The sequence below is a fragment of the Pinus tabuliformis genome, chromosome 7 (assembly GCF_031772625.1).
Source record: "Pinus tabuliformis cultivar Carrire ecotype Pingquan chromosome 7, CPIR1, whole genome shotgun sequence".
NCBI classification, from domain to species: Eukaryota; Viridiplantae; Streptophyta; class Pinopsida; order Pinales; family Pinaceae; genus Pinus; species Pinus tabuliformis.
Genome location: NC_142293.1, coordinates 746,341,461 through 746,347,292, shown reverse-complemented (window position 1 = coordinate 746,347,292; position 5,832 = coordinate 746,341,461).

The following is a 5,832-nucleotide window of genomic DNA, read 5'->3' as shown; positions in this document are numbered from 1 at the left end:
CAATAGAAGAGGAGGAATCAGAGGATGAAGAGCCACAAAATCTGGCTGTGAGAAGATCAGTTCGAGAAAGAAGGCAGCCGGAAAGGTATAGTCCATCTGCTTTCTATTCAAATTTTTATTTTTCTGTTACTAATGATGATCCCAAAACTATGAAGGAAGTAGTGGATTCAGAGGATGGAAAACTCTGGAAAGAGGCCATGGTTGATGAAATGGTATCTTTGCACAAAAATGAGGCTTGGGATCTGGTGGAGTTGTCGGCTGTAAGGAAACCCATTGGCAGCAAATGGGAGTTCAAGATGAAGACAAATGTATAAGGAAAGGTGGAGAAATACAAAGCTCGATTAGTAGCAAAAGGTTGTTCCCAGGTGTCGGGAATTGATTTTGGTGATATTTTCTCTCCTGTTGCTAAGGAAACTTCTATTAGATTACTTTTATCAGTTGTTGCTACTTTTGATTTTGAGGTAGAATAGATGGATGTGAAGACAACATTTCTTCACGGGGATCTAGAAGAGGAAATCTACATGAAGCAACCTGAAGGCTTTGCGGTGAAGGGTAAGAAAGAACTGGTATGAAAGTCAAAGAAGTCTCTATATGGGTTTAAACAGTCACCAAGGATTTGGTATAAGAAATTTTATACTTTTATACGGGGACTTGGCTTCACCAAAAGAAAAGCAGATCATTGTGTGTATTTTAAATTAATTGGTGACTGTGTTATTTATCTGGTCTTGTATGTGGATGATATTTTGCTGGTTGGAAATGACAAAGAAATTATCCAGGATTTGAAAACCCAACTGTCCTCCAAATTTGACATGAAAGATCTTGGTGCTGCAAACTATATTTTGGGCATGGAAATTAAAAGAGATCAGGCAAAGAGGAAGCTCTGGTTAAACCAGAGGAAGTATGTCAAGAAAAACTACAGAGGTTTAATATGCAGGATACTAAACTGGTGAAGGTTCCTATTCCTGTAGGTGTGAGGATATATGTTGAACATTGTCCCAAGACACGAGAAGAGGAAGAGGACATGTCCTGTGTTCCATATGCAAGTGTAATCGGTCACCTGATGTATGCAATGGTCTGTACTAGACCAGACATTACACATGTAGTGGGAGTATTGAATAGGTTTATGTCAAAACCAGGGAAGGAGCACTGGACAACAATGAAGCGGGTTTTCAAGTATTTGCGTGGCATTAGTGATTATGGTTTGTGCCACCAAGGAAGACCAGGATTGGACAAAGTGTTGGATATTCGTGGCTTTGTTGATGCAGACTGGGTTGGAGATCTGGATCAAAGAAGATCTACAGGTGGGTATGTGTTTAACCTCTTTGGAGGTGAAGTCAGTTGGATGAGTAAGAAACAATCTATATTGGCACTATCAACTACATAGGCAGAATACATGGCAGCCACTCATGCAAGTAAGGAAGCAGTTTGGTTGCAGAGATTGTGTTCAAGTATGGGGTTAGTACAGGGAGCTATAAGGATAGACTGTGACAACCAAAGTGAAATTTTCTTGGAAAAGAACCCCGCATATCATTCAAAGACAAAGCACATTGATGTTCAGTGTCACCTTGTGAGGGATATGATAAAAGACAAAAAGGTGTTGCTGGTAAAGGTGGACACTTTGAAGAATACTGCAGATGCATTGACAAAATCTATGAGCTCTGAGAAGTTCTCTTGGTGTAGAGAGACAATGCACATTTCAGGGCTGGAAAAATGACTAAGCTCTCTTGTGGCCCCCTATGGAAAGAAAGCAACAAGTGGGAGAATGTTTGGTTGTGTTATATTCTTTCCATGACTAGCCCACATAGTTAACCAGGGGGTTAAAGGGGGGGCAAAGCCCCCCTTCATTGCATCGATTGTGTACTGTGGGGGGGGGGGGTCATAGGGGGTTTGATGTGTACCCGTAACCCCACTTTATGGGGTCCAGGGCAATGCCCCAGAAAATTTTGGTTTTGGACCCTATGTTAGGTTGGGCGGACCCACCTATTGTTTTGTGCATGATTTTCACACATGTTTTTGGGACGTGATGGTTTTCGGTCCATGGTATTAGACGCGATGGTTTTTAGTCCATGGTATTGGATGCTTTAGCATGTATAAATATGTATTATAACATTGAAAGGAACATAATGAAAAATCAAGCTAGTAGTCCCGATTTTGGGATCCAGGGGAAAATCTCTGTGTATATGTGTTTTATGTGTTATGCTCTCGCATTGTTTATTTTATGTGTTTTAGAATTCGTATGTAGGTAATTTCTATACGAGGTTAAAACCTACACTTTTCTCAACAATATCCCCATTTTTCCATTGATGGAAATACTACCAAACATTACTACTCATTAATAGAAATATTTCCTGGAAACACTTTTCTTCACATGATACTACTACCTTCTTACTATCCCCTACTATGAATGGTTCATGCTAATGTTTTATCATTCTCCCCCTTTGACATCAATGGAAAATGGATTCAATACTCTCTTTCACACATTTTCCCTTTAAGGGAATATAATAGGCCACTCGTGATTTGGACTTGGGATATAAGGTTTATTACTGTAAACTCATTCTCCCCCTTTACTTGTGACAATCCAATGGCTAATCTCTTTTCATTTTCCAATTAATCTTTGTACCAATAACTAGATTGCAAGTGTCACTATTGCAACTTCTAATGTAATTGTTCACCCCCCCCCCCGTGCATACTCACTATCACCTCCATTTCTTTAAGGTCAGTTTCTCCATTGACTTTATTATTAGGGATCTTCTCCCGTTAGAAGTTTCACTCTCCATGGTTTCTTCTTTAGTGCATGGAGTTGGAAGCTAATGATTGAATTCTCTTCTCCTTTAATTATTCTCCCCTTGAAAAGGTTGTTTAACATACATCAGGCTGCTGCTACTTAACCAAAGAATATCAATTCACACCAAGTAGAAAACATTCACATTATTATATGTAATCTCTTCACATACAAATTGTCTTAACACTACCTGTTATTTACCTTCCTTGCTTCTGCTTGAGAGATATTCCTATGAACCCATGTTTATTTTTGGACCCTTTAACACACACCTTTCCTTTGTTTTAGCTCATCCTCAAATAATTTTTCATTTTTCATCTTGAGGTGTTGTTTTCCATCGCTTTTCTTTACTAATAGGATGAGAGAGATAATACTCCCTTATTACATTCTTAACAATTGTCTTTACCAAGGACATATGAATTTCTTGAGGTCCTTATTGTTGTTGCTAACATTCTACCAGTTTCTTCCTTCCTTATTTTGCATCCTTTAGAACAAAATATGACTTCATTTCCTCTATCCATTATTTGACTTAAAAATTTCTCCTTTAAGCCTTCAACAAATCAGACATCATTATCCTTAGCCTTTTTATTGTCAAGACTAGCTTAGACCTTTTACCAATACTTTGATTGATGCACCATTTTCAAAAGTATCTCTTCCATTATTAAATTCATTTAGATGAAGGACTTATTCTTATCTTTGGTTATGTGATGAGAGATTCTACTTTCAATATACCAATAGTCATTCTTTTCCTAACCACATAGGGCTATATTGTATTTCTCTTGTTTTTCTTCCTTTCTATTCCATATTTCTTTCATTTTGGTTGATCTGCATAGGAGTATTAATTGGGCTGCTTTTAATTCACTTTCTTGAAGTTTATGTTTGTCATCTTTGATACCTTCGAGGAGATTCATTGGTTTACAATTACTCTCATCAGGTCTTCGATGATCCATTGTACAAGTTCTAACATATAATGCAAATCCATATTATTATACCTTTTTATGCTTATTTTCCTTCAATGGTTGAGTTACTTCTTTTATTTCTCATTCTGAGAGGTAGGTCTTACTTTTCCATATCTACACTCAACTTCTATCTACCCATAATTGTTACATTTATAACACTAAAAAAAAATTAAGTGGAAAACAAGTTGTAATTTCTAACAACATTCTCACCATATCCTTTATTGCTACCAACATATCCATTCCTTGGGATTTTTCATGCTCTCTTATTACTACTAACCAACATATCCCAATTTCTTACGTAATATATAGACTCTATTGCTTTATGTCCATAATTATTGCAAGATAAATAGTAGCCATTAAAGAAATGTCGGTATCTTTGAGTACTTTTCCTTTGAGGAGGAAAAATTATGAATCTTTGATGTCTTTGTCCTTGAGGGTGATAGGATCTTGGCTAATTATTTATTTGTTCTCCATAGTTGCTTGAATTGTTGCCATGAACTTTCCTTTGCTTCTATTGATATATATATTTATAATCTTATCTTTCTTTGTTGTTGTTGCTCCTTGTGGTTGTTATCCATTTGCATTTGTTGTTGTTTATTTCCTTGTTGTTCCTACTATCGAACACTTCCTTTAGCCTTATTTTTGATAGATCCGTTGACTAATTTTTTGGCTTCTACTTTATTTGAGCTTGATTCTTCTTTATATCCAAGTCCAGTCTTAATGAGAGGAGATCTTTTACTACTGAGAATATCATCCAATATCTTGGTACTATTTTGGTATTGATTTAGTTGGTCAATATCCTTTTATAAATCATGTCTCAGTGAAACTATCTTAGCTTCTAAACTCTCACAATGAGCTTCTCATTCATTCCACTGATTTGTCAATACTTCATTCATTATTTTAACTTCTTCTAGCTCAGTCTTAGATCAACAATTGCTTTATTTAAATATGTAAGATCTTGATCCTTCTTCTAAAAAAAAATTCAAAAATTCATTCTAACTCTGACTTATCGTTGTAAGGTTCTCAATATCTTCTAGAGAAGAGATAAGTTTCCTTCTAAGAGGTATTTCTTCATCATGATATTCTTCCTTTTCTAAATCCAAATATTCTTCCAAAGACATGAGAAGTATTCCTTCTTCACCACTATTAAGGATGCACCCATTTTCTTCTTCAAATGAATAGTCATAGGATATTTTATTATTTTCTTCTTGGGGTATTCTCTCAACTTCTTCAGTGGTGCCTTGATCTGTTATTTATATGAGCATAGGCCCTTCTTCATTACTACTAAATCTATCTCTTTATTTGGAAAATGAACATCTAGAAGAAAGGTGACCTATTCTTCTACAATTATAGCAGAATAGTGTCTAACATTTTAAAATGCATTTAATCTCATTTAGATCTTTTGCACTTTCATATTCATTCTTTGAAAACTATTTTTCCTTTAGATGAACAACTACTTGAACATTAGGGGGACGATCTTCAATATTTTGAGTATATTTCTTCTAGGATACCTTCTTCTTCTTCTTCTTATTCATTTTCTCTTTTTATCTCCATCTTCATTTTCTGACTGATGATCAATAACTTGAGTGTTTATGAAAAGGGGATCTTATTTAAGATCTAATTCATTACTTGAGGAGCAAGGGTCTTCAATCATTACTAATGCATTTTCATTTTATCCTTCATATATACATTGCATCTTATCTAACATTTCTTTTGTAGTCTCACAATGCATCACTTTATCAGAGTTTGGATCTAATAGCCATTTTAACATAATATTCTTTGCTTCAATATCATATTCATTCTTCACTCCATACTCTACAAATAATCATACATTTAAGTCAAGATTCATTAAATAGGCATCCATTCTTACCTTCCAGAGTAAATTCCCTAGTTTATTAGAAAAATGGTACTCCATCTAATGTAAGTAACTCTTGGTTAGCCATGATTCCTTTAGTTACCTTCCAACGGTTAAATTGTTCTTGAAAGAACCCATTATTAGGCCTCCAAAATGTCATCCTCTTTCACCCTCATTTCTATCATTTTACCATATTCCATAGCTCTTTACCATATTTTGCAGCTCCATAACCCTACATT